This window comes from Apis cerana, linkage group LG14 (genome assembly GCF_029169275.1).
Source record: "Apis cerana isolate GH-2021 linkage group LG14, AcerK_1.0, whole genome shotgun sequence".
In the NCBI taxonomy this organism is placed as follows: domain Eukaryota; kingdom Metazoa; phylum Arthropoda; class Insecta; order Hymenoptera; family Apidae; genus Apis; species Apis cerana.
The window spans coordinates 1,110,999-1,134,903 of NC_083865.1; the positions used below are offsets into that span (position 1 = coordinate 1,110,999).

The following is a 23,905-nucleotide window of genomic DNA, read 5'->3' on the forward strand; positions in this document are numbered from 1 at the left end:
TTTGTACAAGTTCTTCGAATAAACAGGACATTTATTGCAAACATTATTTTATATTGTTTTTGTTATGTATATATTCTTTTATATATATTTTTTCATATATACACACATATTTTTTTTATTAGTCGAAGATTTTTTACACTAATAAGTTATATATAAATTTATTTATATAGTTGAATACTTTCTATTTTCTTATGTTACATACATACATTTTTATAATACATGAAAAATAGTCTAAATAATTATGAAATGTTTAGAAATTTCGAAAATAATTTTTTTTTCTGAAAAAGAATATGTAATGATGCTTCGATTATAATAAAAAAACAAAGAATTTGACATCAATAATTTTTTAAGATAAAGAGAATATAACTAATAAAATTAAGAAAAATATAACTAATAAAAATAAAATTATTTCCGAATATTAGGATATAGTATTATATCCTAAAACAAAATGCAATCAATATTATTCAAAATTCAATAATTATCTTTATGATCTTATAATATTCAATTCATAGAAGAATATTTTAAATTATTTATTGATGAAAAAATAATGATCATTTTAATTATTTGTAATATAAAAAAAATCAATGGATTTTATAAACAACAAAATAAAACATAAAAAACAAAAAAGGTTTGATAAAATAAAACTAAAATATTTTTTTTGTTGATTATTAATTTTTTTTTTTACTTTAGATTAGGTTAGGTTAAATTTAAGATTTTTCTTTGATAGCTAGCTTGTCGCAACCTGATAAAACTATAGCAGATGAAACATCGAATAACCATCAGAATCGTAAGAAGATATCGCATGACTTTTGCACGGCAGTGATGACACTAGATCTTTTCCTTAGTGGGGATCTAATCTCTATAAAAAAATATTCTTAAACAATGGCACGTGGCAAAAAGGACATTTTCTAATCGAACATACTGGTGGACTTTACTTAGATGGATATATTTTCTAACTATTCTTATAGCATTCATTATGCAGAGTCCAATTTCAGTTAATTCATTTTTAACTCAATTTTAACCCAATTTTAGAGGAGAGGAAGAAAGTGGCGTTAAAGAAATGGAGAAGAGTAGAAACTCTCATTTTGCACGAAGGCATCCAGCAAATTCATAGAGTACACCGGAGCCTCCGGTATTGTTGTTGGAGAAGGCAATAGTGTCCATGTCAGAAGTATAAAAGTGCAGCCAACACCTCGCGGGAAACGTTGACTACGATAAGAGCGTAATCGTTAAATATTACTTATTGCAACATTGAAAGTGATGTCAAAGTCTATCGAACTTCGATCGAGAAAGAGGAGCAGACCACTCACTACTGAGGAATACAATGTTCTAACTAGAATGAAAAAACAGGTTGTGAAGAAGGAATCAAGAGAAAATCAAAATGCATAGTTGAAATTATCGATCTTCTCGGTATGTAAGTTCGTTAAGAAAAAACCGCTTTATCGCATGTATAAGAAATCGCTACCACTGTCACAAAGTTCGATGAAAACGTATGTTTTTTACTGATTGCAACAAATTTAATTTTTTGAGTACAATAATTCAAAAATTTTTTAACTTTTATTATTAATTACAATAATTTATTACGATAAAAAATTGATCTTGATTATTTTGATTATCTTTACTACTTTTATCGTTTTATCACGCCTTTAACAATTTATTACGTATTATATTATTATTGTATTAACATAATAATTATATATATATTTATATAAACTAATAACTTAACTTATATATATATTTACTTATAAACTTATATATATATTTTTATAAACTAATAATATATATGATATATTTTTATAAATTAAAACTAAATTTATATTTCTGTGATATTAATCTTCGACTTATTCGACTATTATTGTATTAAGATATACTAAATGTCATTTTACGAAAAATAATTATAAATTATTTATATGTAATGGACCGTTTTATAACCATAAATTAACATGCGGATAGTAACCAATCGAGAATAACAGTACAATATGAAAAAAAATTTGTAAAGAATAATTGATAGTGGATAATACTAAATAATTCTAATTTTCTTTGCTAATAAAAATTTTTGCTAATAACCGTGACAATTGAATTTAAATTAAAATTCAAATAATCATGCAATATTTAATCCATTACCAAAAAATCTAAAATGTTTAGTAAATTTACTATTCGGATTAATATACGTGTAATTGATCGATGAGACTGAATAAAATTTCGATGTTATTTCAGATATCTGTGATTTTTATTTAATTTTTTTGCTAAATCCTGTAATTATCTTCCAATCAATATATACATTATATATATATTATAATAATTATATTATATAAATATAATATATAATATAGAAATTATTTCGGAATTAAAAAAATTATAAATTCATGCTTATTAAAAAACTTTTTACAAATAGAACAATAATTTTATAATAATAGCTAATGCGAATAAAAAATTAAAAATTTAAAATCAAATTAAATTAAAAGATAAAAGTCTTTTTTTTAATTAAAAATTAGAAGAGAAATTAAGTTAAGAATTAGCTTGAAATAAAATTAAAAGTTAAAAGTTAAATAAAAAATTAGAAATTATATTAAAATGAATCATTGAAAGGTAAATTAAAATCTAAATAATAAATAAAAATAAATTTAAATGTTAAATTTAATTCGAAATTAAATAACGAGTTAAAATAAAATTAAAAATTAAAAACTAATATAAATTAAAAATTGAAGAACAAATTAAAATAAAATTAAAATTTAAATATAAATAAAATTTTAAACAAATTATAAATTAAAATTAAATTAATATAAATTTAAAAATTAATAGTTAAAATAATTCTAAAATTTAAAAGTAAAATGAAAAGTTAATCAATAAATTAAAAAGTAAAAGTTAGAAATGAAATAGAATTAAAAGTTAAAAATTAAAGCAAATTAAGAATTAAATTTAAATAAAAATTGAATTCGATGTGTTTCTTACAAAAATTTGATGGAGAAAGCGAAATCAATGAATTTTCTCTCTGAAATCGGGACGAGACGAATAAGATAACAACGGTTAGATTTAAATGTATTTTATCTGTTTATGCTCAAAAAATTTTATTTTATAATTCAATTTAATTATTGTTAGATTTTTGTTTTTAATTTCTATTACTATAATACACTTAATATGTTCTTACGCATTATAAATACAAATTAAATATGATTTTATATTATTTTTTTTAATTTGTAAGTTATACTAAAATATTTTAAATGTTATTTATTAATATTAAAAATAATTATAATCATAATCAAATTAAAATCGCCAATCAAACGAAAATAATCACAATATGATGAAATAAAATTTTTAATTTTTGCTATATTAAAACATATTGAAAGAATTCTTATATTATTTCAATATATAATAATTTTTATTATATAGTTTTATATAATTTTATGCTTTTCTTGTACTTTCTTTGCTTTGTTTTTAATTTATTTTTAACTTTTTCCCTATATTTTAAATTTTATTTATTATGTATTTAATTATCTTATAATGAATTTCTTTTTTTTTTAAACTTTGTTATTAATTATCATTATTATTATTCATTATTATTATTCATATCGTTATTATTATTCATTATTATTCATCCGAAATCGAATTTAAATTTAATTATTGCTTTATTTTAATATTATTTAATGTAAAATTTTTGCAGATTATCATTTAATTAAATAATGGAGATTAGATCATTCAAAATTATCAATTCAAAAATGTAAAAGATTATATATCATGACTTTCGTGCAACTATGGTAAGATTAAATTTATTTTAATAGAAAATAGTAATTATTATAAGTTTCTTTTACTTTTTAATTATATATAAAATAATTAAAAAATAAAAATAATTAAACAAAATTATTGTCAATCAATTTTATACATATTCTCATATATTAAATGTCTATTTAGCACTTGATTCAAAACTGAAAATGTTTCTTATAATAATTCTGTCTGTTTAGAAAATAATATGTATGTTATGTATCGTTTTTATATTTTGATATTATGTTCAAAATAGAAAATATTTTGTTTTCCGGTAATCGATGATTCATGACCATATGTTGCTTTCGATTTGTTGCCGAACTTCAAGCAAGATATTTATTATTTTTTCTGTAGGTTACTATTTTACTATAAGACAAGAAAAAGAAATTTTAATATGAATAATTCAACAATCATTCAACAATATGATTAATAAGATAAGCAGAAAAATTTTTTAATATGGAAAATATATATATTTTTATTTTTTTCATTATTATTTTTTATTGTAACAATATATATCTACTTTGTAAGTAAATAACTCATAATAAATACAGAAGAATTATTAAGAATATTACGATAAAAGTACAAAAGATTAAACAAATTACATTCTTATTTCGAATATTTTTAATTATGTTTCGAATATTTAGAATTAGTGCAATTATCGATTATGCGAAGAAGTAATTATCTTTAAATATTTTCCATCAACTTAGGCTTTCATCTTTCTTACTTCAATTTTTTTTTAAATAATCATTATATATACATATATATATATATATATATATATACATATATATATATATATATCTTGTTTTGAATTATGATTTTTCTTTTTTTTTTATACAGATTCCATTTTCCTCTACATTTCTTTTACATTCCCCATGGGTCAGCATTGATGACAATGCATGATTTTTCCCATTTAATGGTGAATCATATGCATTTTTGTCTCTGATTCGTCTCGTAGTTCATCATGAAAGATCCAAGTCGTCGATATGAGTGACTTTTTTGTATACATAGATTTTTATACAGTGAATACAGTGACCGCGGATATTTATTACGTTATATTCATGTACACAATAATAACGTTTTGTTGTATTTATTTATTAATTTACGTTTTGTTATAATAATTAATATTTAAAATATTAAAATATTAAAATATTAAAATATTAAATATATTTAATCATATTAGTCATTATTGAATTTTATAAAAACATAAAGATTAGAAGAAACGAATAAAGAATTGAGAATTAAGAATATTGTCATCTAACGTAAAATTGTTTATACGCTTTAAAGAAAAAAAAGATATGTTAATAAATAAAAGAAAAAAACGAAAGAAATCGTCCAATTCCAATCTTGTTGTTTTTCATTTTTCCTTCATTTCTCTTTGTCTTAACCATAATAATTGTTAAGATATTACTGAACACATGATGTCCAGATATTGAACATTAGGCATAGAGTGATGCTGCAAAGACAATAAATTTTTAAAAGAAAAACTTGGTAATCCTTCGTTTCGTACATATAGAAACAATTCGACGTAGCTGGAATATGCGGCTTGAGATTATACTTTCAACCAGTCTCAACGACAATCAGCATCATCCTACTTGAGAAGAAACTCAAATATATGCGGAACAGCTTTCTGAGACTTGTGTGTGGCATAATTCTTTAAATTCATACTAAAAATTTTCTTTGGATTAGGAGTATCGCTCAATGAAAGGGCTGATCCATAGTATTATTAGACAGTGAATCCCATTGCTCGCGAGATTAATATGGAGAAAGTTTTAGAGAATATTACTGTTTTAGAAGAAATTTTTGAACTGTTAGAACTTCAAAAACCAGAATCGTCTTTCTGAACCGTTAAATCTTTCGAACTTTTACAATTCTTTATTTTTCAAGAACTTTTTAAATTTAAAACTTTGAATTTAGAATTTAGAACATAATTTCGAATCTTAGTGAGAATGTAAACCATTATATGGACTTTGCTTTTAATCGTTTCGTTAATTGAACTTGTTAAGAGCGAATTTGGTAATAATTATTTTTATTATTATTCTATACCACAATTTCAAGAACAGTCGAAGCTAACAATAATGTAACATTAATTATAAATATTAATTCAGAATTTAAAAAAAAATCTATCTTTTTTCCCTTATCTCGAATATTGATGTAATTAAATATTAATATATGAAGTATAAATGATTTTTCAAAAATTAAAAATAAAAATACTAAAATGATCTCTATACGTACATTCATTGTTAGAAAAGAGTTTCGTGAAAAAAACTGTTTGATTAATTTTGTGATTAATAATATGGGAGTAAATGTGTGATTAACGTGTGCCTATTTTTACATATACTTTTGTTTCTAGCGTGGTATTTGTATATTAATCCGATTGTAACAGAGAGGGGCAATAAAACAACAATCTAAATCTTACATTATTTTAGGCATAGCATTCAAAATATATGTATTAGAATTCAGAATTCTAACGTATCTATATAATATACAAAAATTTTTTTTATATTTAAATATTTTTTATATTTTTTTTATAATATGTGTAAACTAATTTTAACAATAATTTAATTTTTTAATTATTTAATATTTGAATAATTAAGATAATAATTATATACATATATAATAAGTTAAACATATTATAGATATTTTATTTTTATATCCTTAATTTATAGTTTCATATTTTAGCTTTCAATCTTAGATGATTATGCTAATAATTTTATAAATAGAACTTTAACTTTATAGTTTCGAACATATTTTAGCTTTCAGTCTTAGATGATTATCCTAATAACTTTATAAATAGAAAATAATTCTCACTATTTTGAATATTCAAATTATGATAGTTTTTTTACTATTAAGTAGCGTATGGTATCAGAATTGTCAACAAAACATCTAAAAAATAGTTAATCCTTGCAAAGAACCTCTCTTGGTCCTATGGTCCTATATTCGTCCCCCGGTTTCTTTTTACCAGTAAATTATATATATTTCCACCACTTCGTCTAAGTTTCAAATTTGACTATTTTATTTCAATATTTCCTCTAACAAATTTTATTTTTTTCTTTTACTTCGTTTATTTTTATATATTTTCCTTTATTTACGATTAATATCTTTAAATGTCATTTTCATCTTTCCAATCGAAATCTTATTTATAACATTCTAAATAGTTTGATTTATATTGAATCAATTTTTTTTTTTCAATTTTTTCTGAGGTCCTCGATTACACGACTATGAATCATCATGAGACCTAAGCAAGGACTGCCTCCACAAGGTGGCGCAATGACTTGATCAAATTCAATTATTGCTTATTGAACCGAAGCCAGGAAAAGATCACCATCTTTCCCATTGTTCTTATACTGCGAAATAGAATAGTGAATCCCTCGCTTTTTCTTCGCCGTCTTCTTATGTGAAGTATAACTTATACTAAAGTCTTTATATAAGGCTGCTACGCGCCAATTATTTCTTCCCACCAGTATGAACGGAACGACAATTGACGAAGAAAAATCCGTTTCTATCTGCCCGATTAGGACACGGCAGTCCTCTGTGAATGCTTCACACTCGGGAAATATGCCAACTCATATTGTGGGAGAGGAAAAGAACTGTTCTGTGACCTCTCTTCTAATGCGACACAAGTAAGAATCGAAATAATCGTAACCGGTAGTATATCATAGCATGGAAAATGGATCTCACGTGTGCGAGGTTAATATATTCAGAACAGTCTCGATACGTTAAAAAAGCAGTTGTAGACACCCAATATTGCTCTCTCTACGCATCGGGTCTAGGCGCTCCACCAAACCAATAGCTTCCGCCGGCAGATCACCGCCGCCACTGAGATATATATCTTGGCATATAATAAATCCCCCAAGAGATGCGAAGGTAATAATCCGACCAATATTATCGCTGCAATTAGAAGACCACACAACCTTGCGATTTTGATGGCAAGCCGGCACTGCATCTGCCAAAAATTATCGATTCTTAGACGATTCGCCATCAAATCGACCAACATAGGATACCTAGGATGTTAAGATCACACGATCTCCAAGTAAAGGAAGAGAATATTTTTCTCAAATTTTATATTTAAAAATTGTACAATTACTCTTCTTTACCCAAAGATAATATCGAAGATAATAAATCCAAAGACTTACAATAATGATTGAGTATGTTTCAAGAAAGAAAAGTTTGCAACTATTTCAGAAAATCATCTCTTCTATATTCGGAAATACAATGGTTCAAAAATTTCGTGATCTTAAAAATTGCAAAATTACATCTTTTTTATTCGATGATAATACATCAATCCAGAGGTATAACGGATGTGAGGTCGATTTAAAGAAAAACGTTTCCCGGTTGCAACTACCATAGAAAATCATTCAAATATTTCACAATTTAAAAAATTTACGTATTCTTTTTCCTAATATAATCCCTGAACCCATAGACGAGAAAATTTGTTACAAAATGTTAAATAATATTATTCCAAATTAATAATATAGAGAATTAAATCTCGTTATTGAAAAAATATATTTAAAATAGAATATTATGATTAAAAATGATTATTATGAGTAATTACTATATTTATAATATTTATTAATATTATAAAGATTATGAGTTAAAATATATTTACATTTTTATAATTAATTTAAATTTGTAATTATAACGTTTAATTTTAAAATTTTCATTAAATCAAAACTATATATATTGATATGGATTGAAATTATGTGAGATTTATTTTTTTATATTTTATAATTCTATTATAATTATATATTATATAATTCTATATAAACTTGTTATTTTTGTAATGTAAATTTGTAAAAATTTGTAAAAATTGATAAGGAAAATATTTAAATTATTTAAATATTATTAATAATTAATATTATAATATTATTAATATTATAATAATATTTAAATTATTTAAATATCTTTTAAATTTTCAAATTAAAGACATAAGAAAACTAAAAATATTTCATAATGATTTGTTAAAATATTTATTTATTTCATCATTGATGTTTTTTATTTTTTTTAATATCAAATATGATACTTTCATATAGGTTATGATCATTGATTATGTATCATATATTTATTGCAATATTTTAAAATTATAGCATAAATATGTTTACATTTTATATTTTGCATTATATACTTTATTTTTGTATATATTATTATATATAAAACAAATATGAATATGAATTATACATTATATATAGAAGAATTTATATTAGAAAATAAATAAACGTGACAGCCGAATACAATATTAATAATTTAAATTTATTCTTAAAATAACATTCGATATCAAATTGTTATAATTTAAAAATTAAACATACATGTTGATATTATTTTAATATAATTTATTATATATACAATTTAAATAAATTAATTAAGAAATATTATAATGGATGCCAATCTTTATCATTGAAATATATTAAATATATAAAAATATATTAGATAAATATATTAGATAAATATTATCTTCTAATAAGGAACGATCATATCCACCTTCAAAATTCTCAACGATATTGTATGGCAAAATTGTAGATTCTAAAGTGAGTCGTTAAATTCAAATAATCTATTTCCACCTAAACCTTCAACTTTTAAAATATCATCTCGAAACATATGTATCTGTAAAATATCATCTCGAAACATATGTATCTATGCATAATTAGATTATCGAGATCTAAAATTTTATTTAAACAAAATGAATATTTCATAAAAAATTAATACAATCTTCAATGCTTACTATTTTATTTTGTTCATTCTGTTATGTGATTAATGTTAATGTTGTTTTGATATGCTTAAATCATTTTGATCTAAATTAATATTCATAACTAAATTCTTCTAACAATCTTGTATCATTGGCAAATGCACAAATGAAATGTAAAAAGCATAAAAATGTACGCAAATATATGTGTACTATAATCGTAGAAGAACAAAAAATAATAATGTTAGATTCAGTCTATTTTAATTTTCTAACGAAAAAAGAAAAATGAATATTTTAATACCTGATGAATGTTTGAACTTTATATTTTACTGTCACTATATTTTTAGATACATATTGTATCAAATGACCAAAAATTCCTGTATAATAAAATTTCGTTTCATTACTTACATTTAAAGATGATAGAATAGAATAGCCTTAAAGTTAATAGTCGTGCTTCTGCATAACATCTTAAAACTGCCTGTATACGTTGATCAGTATGCAGTGAGAGGTATATTGGATGAATTTTTTCCTTATAAAAAAAAAAACAATATTGATATATTTATTATATATATATTTATTTATTATATTTATTATATAAAGTCATTGATATTAATATTTATCTTATTCTAATAATATATATAGAATTTAATTTTTAATTTTATGATTTTAGGAAAACTTATACAATATTTAAGAACACTAGAGTCAAAATTTCCATCACCACTTTCATAAGAAAACACAATGGATTGTAATGAAACAAGTGTTGCCATTTCATTACAAATTGTTGCATTTATTAATAGCAATTAAACAAATCCACACGATATACCTTGGATCTTTATCTCGACTTTATTTTATTTACAAAAAAAATTGAGCAATTGTACCTGTAATAAGTTTACATGTGCTTCGGTTGATAAATTTTCTTTTTTCATCAGATTCTTTAAATACTACATCACAGTATTTGTTTTTTCAATACAAACCACGAGATTAGACCATTATAAATTTCATATTGTCAAATATTTACACATTCGATTTCCCTATAATATAATACAAGTTAAATAATATTATTCTTAATTAGTAACATAGACAATTAAATCTTATTATAGAATAAAATATATTTAAAATGGATTTTATTATTATGAATGTTTATCAATATATTTAAATACAAAAATTATTATGAATTTAAATATTTCTGCATTATTATAATTTTTCTAATTATATCGTATAATTTTAAAAAGAATAATCTTCAAAATAACGAAACTGAATGACAAAAATGAAAATTAATATGGAGAAAAACTACATATGAGATTATATTTACTTATGTTTTAAAATTCTATTATATAAACAATTCTTAATTTTATAATATAAATTGGTAAAAAATATTCCACAGAGAAATAGTTAAATTATTTATATTTTCACAATCAAATTAAACAAATAAAGAAAATTAAAGAAAACTAAAATACTTCACTAAGTGCTTATTAAAATATTTACTATTTTAAATCATTGATTTTCTTTTTTTATTTCTTTTTACTGTCAAATTTTCAACTTTCATATAGGTTATAGTTAAAATTACATATTATTTCGTATTATTCATAGCAATCTTTTGAAATTATGCATTAAATTTGTTTATATTTTTATAATTTATATTTTATATCATATTTTTAAATATATTATTAATATATCTATGTGTATATATATACGAATATGATTTACAAAATATAAATTCACAGAATATCTATTAGAAAATAATTAAACGTGATGTTGCAGAAAACGACATTTAAATTAAATAACCTAAATGAATTTTAGTTCTTCTATAACAGCATTCGATTTAAAGTATTATATATATTTATGATATATCAATCACATTGTTATAAACTAATAATGTACCACTTATTAACAATATTACTTTAACATAAGTTTAATATGTATTTAGTTCTAATAAATTAATTAACAAATATATAATATCATGAATTTATTTATCAAATAAATAATACTAATATTATCAGACGTAATATATAACTATTTTTCATAAAAATATAAATTACTAATATTATCAAAAAATTTTATTTTTCCTTAATTTTCTAAAACTTTTATAAACGAATACAATAACCTAATACAATACAATATATATATATATATAAATTGTAATCTTATATATATATATATATATATATATATATATATATGTATATATATATATATACACACACATATATACATATATATATATACACATACAAATCATAAAATAAAGTTATATCAATAAGATTTAATTTTTTTAAATTACTTTAGATAGTATGTCGAACAAAATATTTTTAATTTAAATATATTTATATTTATATTTATATTTATATTTATATTTATATTTATATTTATATTTATATTTATATTTATATTTATATTTATATTTATATTTATATTTATATTTATATTTATATTTATATTTATATTTATATTTATATTTATATTTATATTTATATTTATATTTATATTTATATTTATATTTATATTTATATTTATATTTATATTTATATTTATATTTATATTTATATTTATATTTATATTTATATTTATATTTATATTTATATTTATATTTATATTTATATTTATATTTATATTTATATTTATATTTATATTTATATTTATATTTATATTTATATTTATATTTATATTTATATTTATATTTATATTTATATTTATATTTATATTTATATTTATATTTATATTTATATTTATATTTATATTTATATTTATATTTATATTTATATTTATATTTATATTTATATTTATATTTATATTTATATTTATATTTATATTTATATTTATATTTATTTTTATATTTATATTTATATTTAAATTTATATTTAAATTTATATTTAAGTTTATATTTATATTTATATTTATATTTATATTTATATTTATATTTATATTTATATTTATATTTATATTTATATTTATATTTATATTTATATTTATATTTATATTTATATTTATATTTATATTTATATTTATATTTATATTTATATTTATATTTATATTTATATTTATATTTATATTTATATTTATATTTATATTTATATTTATATTTATATTTATATTTATATTTATATTTATATTTATATTTATATTTATATTTATATTTATATTTATATTTATATTTATATTTATATTTATATTTATATTTATATTTATATTTATATTTATATTTATATTTATATTTATATTTATATTTATATTTATATTTATATTTATATTTATATTTATATTTATATTTATATTTATATTTATATTTATATTTATATTTATATTTATATTTATATTTATATTTATATTTATATTTATATTTATATTTATATTTATATTTATATTTATATTTATATTTATATTTATATTTATATTTATATTTATATTTATATTTATATTTATATTTATATTTATATTTATATTTATATTTATATTTATATTTATATTTATATTTATATTTATATTTATATTTATATTTATATTTATATTTATATTTATATTTATATTTATATTTATATTTATATTTATATTTATATTTATATTTATATTTATATTTATATTTATATTTATATTTATATTTATATTTATATTTATATTTATATTTATATTTATATTTATATTTATATTTATATTTATATTTATATTTATATTTATATTTATATTTATATTTATATTTATATTTATATTTATATTTATATTTATATTTATATTTATATTTATATTTATATTTATATTTATATTTATATTTATATTTATATTTATATTTATATTTATATTTATATTTATATTTATATTTATATTTATATTTATATTTATATTTATATTTATATTTATATTTATATTTATATTTATATTTATATTTATATTTATATTTATATTTATATTTATATTTATATTTATATTTATATTTATATTTATATTTATATTTATATTTATATTTATATTTATATTTATATTTATATTTATATTTATATTTATATTTATATTTATATTTATATTTATATTTATATTTATATTTATATTTATATTTATATTTATATTTATATTTATATTTATATTTATATTTATATTTATATTTATATTTATATTTATATTTATATTTATATTTATATTTATATTTATATTTATATTTATATTTATATTTATATTTATATTTATATTTATATTTATATTTATATTTATATTTATATTTATATTTATTTTTATATTTATATTTATATTTAAATTATTATATATTTATATTTATATTTATATTTAAATTTATATTTATATTTATATTTATATTTATATTTATATTTATATTTATATTTATATTTATATTTATATTTATATTTATATTTATATTTATATTTATATTTATATTTATATTTATATTTATATTTATATTTATATTTATATTTATATTTATATTTATATTTATATTTATATTTATATTTATATTTATATTTATATTTATATTTATATTTATATTTATATTTATATTTATATTTATATTTATATTTATATTTATATTTATATTTATATTTATATTTATATTTATATTTATATTTATATTTATATTTATATTTATATTTATATTTATATTTATATTTATATTTATATTTATATTTATATTTATATTTATATTTAATTTAAATATAATCTATTTTATGCAAAATTTATTTATTTTTTCATTATTAATAAGAATTTTATGTATAGTTAATCGCAGAAATTTTCATACATTTTACACAAATTATATTTATGTTATCAACAATAATTTTGTTTTATTTAAGATATTGGGAGTATAATAATATGAAATCATTTTTTTATTACGGAACATCATTTTAAAGCAGTGAAATCAATTTTTCAACCTTCAATATTATTATTTTTTTTTATATAATTTCATTTCATTATGATTCAAGATAAAGCAAATTTTAAATTATAAAATATTTAATTTTATTACAATTATCGAAAGAAAGAAAAATATTTCCAAAAGAATTGTATAGAAAGCAAAAAAAAAAATGAAAGTTGATTTCATACATTCAAAGACACTTTTTGTCCAATATTCTATATATAACATCTTAATATATTGCTATATATAAATATTTTCATATACAAATATTGAAATCAAATAAAATGAAAAAAATCAAATTTCATAATAATTCAATTTCTTTACAAAATAGTATAAAAAAAATTTTATGACTGTATATTAAATTACAAATAAGATTTCGATTAATCAAACTAATAATAGTAATATCAGTAATCTAAGTATGTAATATAGTTTTAGATTTTCCAATAATTTATATTATTATGTTTCATATGAAATATGACAGTTTTACTATTATCCGTTTATATATACATAAATGTACATATGTTTGTTTCAATCAGTTTTTTTAGTTTTTTGAATTCTTTTCCTTCTTACCTATCAAATTAATTTTTAAATTGCTAATATTGTATTGCATTTCCTTCTTTTTTTTCTTTTTTTTTTTTTTATTTCTAAATGCATACGAATACTGTTAACGAAAATATCATCAGATTTATATTTATTTTCGCTCATAAATTTATCTTCAATTATTTTGTATATTTTTATAATTACATATCATTTATCAAATCATTATCAAATTTCAATCTAATATTAATCGCTATAGAATACCTTTGATATAATTACGATATATTAAAATACATTAGAAGGACATTATATTATATCTAGTAGTACCCATTTCTTATATATAATTATATTTCTAATAAGGGGAGATCATATTCTAAATGAAAATTTTCGAAATTAAATGAAAAAATTGAAAAAAATTGTAAAAATACAAATAAAGAAATTCATATTACTCTATTTAATGAGAAATATTGACAATATATTATCCAATATATATTACTAATCTTATATATAAGTTTTAACAATACCTTAAGTCTGTTAATCTAATCTTCTCCTAAATTAAATTATTTTGTAAAATGCTAGTACAAAAACGCATAAATCTTTTGAACTAATAACAAAGATTAACAGATTCGTATTGTTTTTAAGCAAAAAAAATGATGATTTAACTTCAGATTCTTTAAGTTACAAAGAATCAAGATCAAAAAAAAAATTTTGATAAAAATTACAGCACTACAGACAAAAAAACACTGAAAGCCTTCAAGCTGAAAAGTCAAGTAAGTTGAACATCATAAACACATGATTATCATTAAAATAGTAAATCCATGACAACAGAAATGCTCTTAGTATGAAAACTGCTACGACAAACATTAGAAAAATGTTATATATATACAAATTTGTTGAAAATCGGTTTCGATAAGTTATTGTAGCTTTTCGGCACGAAATTCGCAGTTTCGGCGAATTCCGCTTTGATATCGTTGAGAGAGACATTTTCAATCTGATACTCGCGAGTTACGTTGAATTGTGACACGGAGATTCGATTTTGATCAAAATTGTAGCTTTTCGACGCTAAAAGGGCTGTTGTCGCGAATTCGGCTTCGAAAGCGGACAGAAATACGTCATCCGACAAAAACTCGCCAAATTATGTGAAATTCTGTCATGAAAAATTGATTTCAAAATTGAAAATGAAAATTGTAACTTTTCGACACGAAAATCGCTGTTACGGCGAGTCGGGGATCGAAATTGAAATCGGAGAGACGATATCTAACGTAAACTCGCATTGTTACGTCAAATTCTTCCATGAAAATCAATTTGTACGAAGATTGTTGATTTTCGTCACGAGAAATGATCATACGGCGAATTCCGAATCGAAAAGGTTCAGAGATACGATATCGAGCACAAACTCGCCCCGTTGCGACAAATTCCGGAACGAAGAATCGATTTCGATAAGTTATTGTAGCTTTTCGGCACGAAATTCGCAGTTTCGGCGAATTCCGCTTTGATATCGTTGAGAGAGACGTTTTCAATCTGATACTCGCGAGTTACGTTGAATTGTGACACGGAGATTCGATTTTGATCAAAATTGTAGCTTTTCGACGCTAAAAGGGCTGTTGTCGCGAATTCGGCTTCGAAAGCGGACAGAAATACGTCATCCGACAAAAACTCGCCAAATTATGTGAAATTCTGTGAAATTCTGTCATGAAAAATTGATTTCAAAATTGAAAATGAAAATTGTAACTTTTCGACACGAAAATCGCTGTTACGGCGAGTCGGGGATCGAAATTGAAATCGGAGAGACGATATCTAACGTAAACTCGCATTGTTACGTCAAATTCTTCCATGAAAATCAATTTGTACGAAGATTGTTGATTTTCGTCACGAGAAATGATCATACGGCGAATTCCGAATCGAAAAGGTTCAGAGATACGATATCGAGCACAAACTCGCCCCGTTGCGACAAATTCCGGAACGAAGAATCGATTTCGATAAGTTATTGTAGCTTTTCGGCACGAAATTCGCAGTTTCGGCGAATTCCGCTTTGATATCGTTGAGAGAGACGTTTTCAATCTGATACTCGCGAGTTACGTTGAATTGTGACACGGAGATTCGATTTTGATCAAAATTGTAGCTTTTCGACGCTAAAAGGGCTGTTGTCGCGAATTCGGCTTCGAAAGCGGACAGAAATACGTCATCCGACAAAAACTCGCCAAATTATGTGAAATTCTGTCATGAAAAATTGATTTCAAAATTGAAAATGAAAATTGTAACTTTTCGACACGAAAATCGCTGTTACGGCGAGTCGGGGATCGAAATTGAAATCGGAGAGACGATATCTAACGTAAACTCGCATTGTTACGTCAAATTCTTCCATGAAAATCAATTTGTACGAAGATTGTTGATTTTCGTCACGAGAAATGATCATACGGCGAATTCCGAATCGAAAAGGTTCAGAGATACGATATCGAGCACAAACTCGCCCCGTTGCGACAAATTCCGGAACGAAGAATCGATTTCGATAAGTTATTGTAGCTTTTCGGCACGAAATTCGCAGTTTCGGCGAATTCCGCTTTGATATCGTTGAGAGAGACGTTTTCAATCTGATACTCGCGAGTTACGTTGAATTGTGACACGGAGATTCGATTTTGATCAAAATTGTAGCTTTTCGACGCTAAAAGGGCTGTTGTCGCGAATTCGGCTTCGAAAGCGGACAGAAATACGTCATCCGACAAAAACTCGCCAAATTATGTGAAATTCTGTCATGAAAAATTGATTTCAAAATTGAAAATGAAAATTGTAACTTTTCGACACGAAAATCGCTGTTACGGCGAGTCGGGGATCGAAATTGAAATCGGAGAGACGATATCTAACGTAAACTCGCATTGTTACGTCAAATTCTTCCATGAAAATCAATTTGTACGAAGATTGTTGATTTTCGTCACGAGAAATGATCATACGGCGAATTCCGAATCGAAAAGGTTCAGAGATACGATATCGAGCACAAACTCGCCCCGTTGCGACAAATTCCGGAACGAAGAATCGATTTCGATAAGTTATTGTAGCTTTTCGGCACGAAATTCGCAGTTTCGGCGAATTCCGCTTTGATATCGTTGAGAGAGACGTTTTCAATCTGATACTCGCGAGTTACGTTGAATTGTGACACGGAGATTCGATTTTGATCAAAATTGTAGCTTTTCGACGCTAAAAGGGCTGTTGTCGCGAATTCGGCTTCGAAAGCGGACAGAAATACGTCATCCGACAAAAACTCGCCAAATTATGTGAAATTCTGTGAAATTCTGTCATGAAAAATTGATTTCAAAATTGAAAATGAAAATTGTAACTTTTCGACACGAAAATCGCTGTTACGGCGAGTCGGGGATCGAAATTGAAATCGGAGAGACGATATCTAACGTAAACTCGCATTGTTACGTCAAATTCTTCCATGAAAATCAATTTGTACGAAGATTGTTGATTTTCGTCACGAGAAATGATCATACGGCGAATTCCGAATCGAAAAGGTTCAGAGATACGATATCGAGCACAAACTCGCCCCGTTGCGACAAATTCCGGAACGAAGAATCGATTTCGATAAGTTATTGTAGCTTTTCGGCACGAAATTCGCAGTTTCGGCGAATTCCGCTTTGATATCGTTGAGAGAGACGTTTTCAATCTGATACTCGCGAGTTACGTTGAATTGTGACACGGAGATTCGATTTTGATCAAAATTGTAGCTTTTCGACGCTAAAAGGGCTGTTGTCGCGAATTCGGCTTCGAAAGCGGACAGAAATACGTCATCCGACAAAAACTCGCCAAATTATGTGAAATTCTGTCATGAAAAATTGATTTCAAAATTGAAAATGAAAATTGTAACTTTTCGACACGAAAATCGCTGTTACGGCGAGTCGGGGATCGAAATTGAAATCGGAGAGACGATATCTAACGTAAACTCGCATTGTTACGTCAAATTCTTCCATGAAAATCAATTTGTACGAAGATTGTTGATTTTCGTCACGAGAAATGATCATACGGCGAATTCCGAATCGAAAAGGTTCAGAGATACGATATCGAGCACAAACTCGCCCCGTTGCGACAAATTCCGGAACGAAGAATCGATTTCGATAAGTTATTGTAGCTTTTCGGCACGAAATTCGCAGTTTCGGCGAATTCCGCTTTGATATCGTTGAGAGAGACGTTTTCAATCTGATACTCGCGAGTTACGTTGAATTGTGACACGGAGATTCGATTTTGATCAAAATTGTAGCTTTTCGACGCTAAAAGGGCTGTTGTCGCGAATTCGGCTTCGAAAGCGGACAGAAATACGTCATCCGACAAAAACTCGCCAAATTATGTGAAATTCTGTGAAATTCTGTCATGAAAAATTGATTTCAAAATTGAAAATGAAAATTGTAACTTTTCGACACGAAAATCGCTGTTACGGCGAGTCGGGGATCGAAATTGAAATCGGAGAGACGATATCTAACGTAAACTCGCATTGTTACGTCAAATTCTTCCATGAAAATCAATTTGTACGAAGATTGTTGATTTTCGTCACGAGAAATGATCATACGGCGAATTCCGAATCGAAAAGGTTCAGAGATACGATATCGAGCACAAACTCGCCCCGTTGCGACAAATTCCGGAACGAAGAATCGATTTCGATAAGTTATTGTAGCTTTTCGGCACGAAATTCGCAGTTTCGGCGAATTCCGCTTTGATATCGTTGAGAGAGACGTTTTCAATCTGATACTCGCGAGTTACGTTGAATTGTGACACGGAGATTCGATTTTGATCAAAATTGTAGCTTTTCGACGCTAAAAGGGCTGTTGTCGCGAATTCGGCTTCGAAAGCGGACAGAAATACGTCATCCGACAAAAACTCGCCAAATTATGTGAAATTCTGTCATGAAAAATTGATTTCAAAATTGAAAATGAAAATTGTAACTTTTCGACACGAAAATCGCTGTTACGGCGAGTCGGGGATCGAAATTGAAATCGGAGAGACGATATCTAACGTAAACTCGCATTGTTACGTCAAATTCTTCCATGAAAATCAATTTGTACGAAGATTGTTGATTTTCGTCACGAGAAATGATCATACGGCGAATTCCGAATCGAAAAGGTTCAGAGATACGATATCGAGCACAAACTCGCCCCGTTGCGACAAATTCCGGAACGAAGAATCGATTTCGATAAGTTATTGTAGCTTTTCGGCACGAAATTCGCAGTTTCGGCGAATTCCGCTTTGATATCGTTGAGAGAGACGTTTTCAATCTGATACTCGCGAGTTACGTTGAATTGTGACACGGAGATTCGATTTTGATCAAAATTGTAGCTTTTCGACGCTAAAAGGGCTGTTGTCGCGAATTCGGCTTCGAAAGCGGACAGAAATACGTCATCCGACAAAAACTCGCCAAATTATGTGAAATTCTGTGAAATTCTGTCATGAAAAATTGATTTCAAAATTGAAAATGAAAATTGTAACTTTTCGACACGAAAATCGCTGTTACGGCGAGTCGGGGATCGAAATTGAAATCGGAGAGACGATATCTAACGTAAACTCGCATTGTTACGTCAAATTCTTCCATGAAAATCAATTTGTACGAAGATTGTTGATTTTCGTCACGAGAAATGATCATACGGCGAATTCCGAATCGAAAAGGTTCAGAGATACGATATCGAGCACAAACTCGCCCCGTTGCGACAAATTCCGGAACGAAGAATCGATTTCGATAAGTTATTGTAGCTTTTCGGCACGAAATTCGCAGTTTCGGCGAATTCCGCTTTGATATCGTTGAGAGAGACGTTTTCAATCTGATACTCGCGAGTTACGTTGAATTGTGACACGGAGATTCGATTTTGATCAAAATTGTAGCTTTTCGACGCTAAAAGGGCTGTTGTCGCGAATTCGGCTTCGAAAGCGGACAGAAATACGTCATCCGACAAAAACTCGCCAAATTATGTGAAATTCTGTGAAATTCTGTCATGAAAAATTGATTTCAAAATTGAAAATGAAAATTGTAACTTTTCGACACGAAAATCGCTGTTACGGCGAGTCGGGGATCGAAATTGAAATCGGAGAGACGATATCTAACGTAAACTCGCATTGTTACGTCAAATTCTTCCATGAAAATCAATTTGTACGAAGATTGTTGATTTTCGTCACGAGAAATGATCATACGGCGAATTCCGAATCGAAAAGGTTCAGAGATACGATATCGAGCACAAACTCGCCCCGTTGCGACAAATTCCGGAACGAAGAATCGATTTCGATAAGTTATTGTAGCTTTTCGGCACGAAATTCGCAGTTTCGGCGAATTCCGCTTTGATATCGTTGAGAGAGACGTTTTCAATCTGATACTCGCGAGTTACGTTGAATTGTGACACGGAGATTCGATTTTGATCAAAATTGTAGCTTTTCGACGCTAAAAGGGCTGTTGTCGCGAATTCGGCTTCGAAAGCGGACAGAAATACGTCATCCGACAAAAACTCGCCAAATTATGTGAAATTCTGTGAAATTCTGTCATGAAAAATTGATTTCAAAATTGAAAATGAAAATTGTAACTTTTCGACACGAAAATCGCTGTTACGGCGAGTCGGGGATCGAAATTGAAATCGGAGAGACGATATCTAACGTAAACTCGCATTGTTACGTCAAATTCTTCCATGAAAATCAATTTGTACGAAGATTGTTGATTTTCGTCACGAGAAATGATCATACGGCGAATTCCGAATCGAAAAGGTTCAGAGATACGATATCGAGCACAAACTCGCCCCGTTGCGACAAATTCCGGAACGAAGAATCGATTTCGATAAGTTATTGTAGCTTTTCGGCACGAAATTCGCAGTTTCGGCGAATTCCGCTTTGATATCGTTGAGAGAGACGTTTTCAATCTGATACTCGCGAGTTACGTTGAATTGTGACACGGAGATTCGATTTTGATCAAAATTGTAGCTTTTCGACGCTAAAAGGGCTGTTGTCGCGAATTCGGCTTCGAAAGCGGACAGAAATACGTCATCCGACAAAAACTCGCCAAATTATGTGAAATTCTGTGAAATTCTGTCATGAAAAATTGATTTCAAAATTGAAAATGAAAATTGTAACTTTTCGACACGAAAATCGCTGTTACGGCGAGTCGGGGATCGAAATTGAAATCGGAGAGACGATATCTAACGTAAACTCGCATTGTTACGTCAAATTCTTCCATGAAAATCAATTTGTACGAAGATTGTTGATTTTCGTCACGAGAAATGATCATACGGCGAATTCCGAATCGAAAAGGTTCAGAGATACGATATCGAGCACAAACTCGCCCCGTTGCGACAAATTCCGGAACGAAGAATCGATTTCGATAAGTTATTGTAGCTTTTCGGCACGAAATTCGCAGTTTCGGCGAATTCCGCTTTGATATCGTTGAGAGAGACGTTTTCAATCTGATACTCGCGAGTTACGTTGAATTGTGACACGGAGATTCGATTTTGATCAAAATTGTAGCTTTTCGACGCTAAAAGGGCTGTTGTCGCGAATTCGGCTTCGAAAGCGGACAGAAATACGTCATCCGACAAAAACTCGCCAAATTATGTGAAATTCTGTCATGAAAAATTGATTTCAAAATTGAAAATGAAAATTGTAACTTTTCGACACGAAAATCGCTGTTACGGCGAGTCGGGGATCGAAATTGAAATCGGAGAGACGATATCTAACGTAAACTCGCATTGTTACGTCAAATTCTTCCATGAAAATCAATTTGTACGAAGATTGTTGATTTTCGTCACGAGAAATGATCATACGGCGAATTCCGAATCGAAAAGGTTCAGAGATACGATATCGAGCACAAACTCGCCCCGTTGCGACAAATTCCGGAACGAAGAATCGATTTCGATAAGTTATTGTAGCTTTTCGGCACGAAATTCGCAGTTTCGGCGAATTCCGCTTTGATATCGTTGAGAGAGACGTTTTCAATCTGATACTCGCGAGTTACGTTGAATTGTGACACGGAGATTCGATTTTGATCAAAATTGTAGCTTTTCGACGCTAAAAGGGCTGTTGTCGCGAATTCGGCTTCGAAAGCGGACAGAAATACGTCATCCGACAAAAACTCGCCAAATTATGTGAAATTCTGTCATGAAAAATTGATTTCAAAATTGAAAATGAAAATTGTAACTTTTCGACACGAAAATCGCTGTTACGGCGAGTCGGGGATCGAAATTGAAATCGGAGAGACGATATCTAACGTAAACTCGCATTGTTACGTCAAATTCTTCCATGAAAATCAATTTGTACGAAGATTGTTGATTTTCGTCACGAGAAATGATCATACGGCGAATTCCGAATCGAAAAGGTTCAGAGATACGATATCGAGCACAAACTCGCCCCGTTGCGACAAATTCCGGAACGAAGAATCGATTTCGATAAGTTATTGTAGCTTTTCGGCACGAAATTCGCAGTTTCGGCGAATTCCGCTTTGATATCGTTGAGAGAGACGTTTTCAATCTGATACTCGCGAGTTACGTTGAATTGTGACACGGAGATTCGATTTTGATCAAAATTGTAGCTTTTCGACGCTAAAAGGGCTGTTGTCGCGAATTCGGCTTCGAAAGCGGACAGAAATACGTCATCCGACAAAAACTCGCCAAATTATGTGAAATTCTGTGAAATTCTGTCATGAAAAATTGATTTCAAAATTGAAAATGAAAATTGTAACTTTTCGACACGAAAATCGCTGTTACGGCGAGTCGGGGATCGAAATTGAAATCGGAGAGACGATATCTAACGTAAACTCGCATTGTTACGTCAAATTCTTCCATGAAAATCAATTTGTACGAAGATTGTTGATTTTCGTCACGAGAAATGATCATACGGCGAATTCCGAATCGAAAAGGTTCAGAGATACGATATCGAGCACAAACTCGCCCCGTTGCGACAAATTCCGGAACGAAGAATCGATTTCGATAAGTTATTGTAGCTTTTCGGCACGAAATTCGCAGTTTCGGCGAATTCCGCTTTGATATCGTTGAGAGAGACGTTTTCAATCTGATACTCGCGAGTTACGTTGAATTGTGACACGGAGATTCGATTTTGATCAAAATTGT

General features: G+C 25.7%; 2 long non-coding RNA genes across 2 annotated transcripts; one reads left to right on the forward strand and one right to left on the reverse strand.

Annotated features, from left to right (window-relative positions):
- The first annotated feature begins 461 nt into the window (after positions 1 to 461).
- Positions 462 to 5,278, forward strand: LOC133667231 (uncharacterized). The gene is made up of 3 exons (XR_009832535.1): positions 462 to 1,410; positions 3,662 to 3,755; positions 4,600 to 5,278. It is a non-coding gene; the product is annotated as an uncharacterized LOC133667231 (long non-coding RNA).
- A 4,717-nt stretch (positions 5,279 to 9,995) lies between these two features.
- On the reverse strand, positions 9,996 to 11,218 carry LOC133667232 (uncharacterized). The gene is made up of 2 exons (XR_009832536.1): positions 10,925 to 11,218; positions 9,996 to 10,470 (listed from the first exon to the last, which is right to left on the reverse strand). It is a non-coding gene; the product is annotated as an uncharacterized LOC133667232 (long non-coding RNA).
- Between the last annotated feature and the right edge of the window lie 12,687 nt (positions 11,219 to 23,905).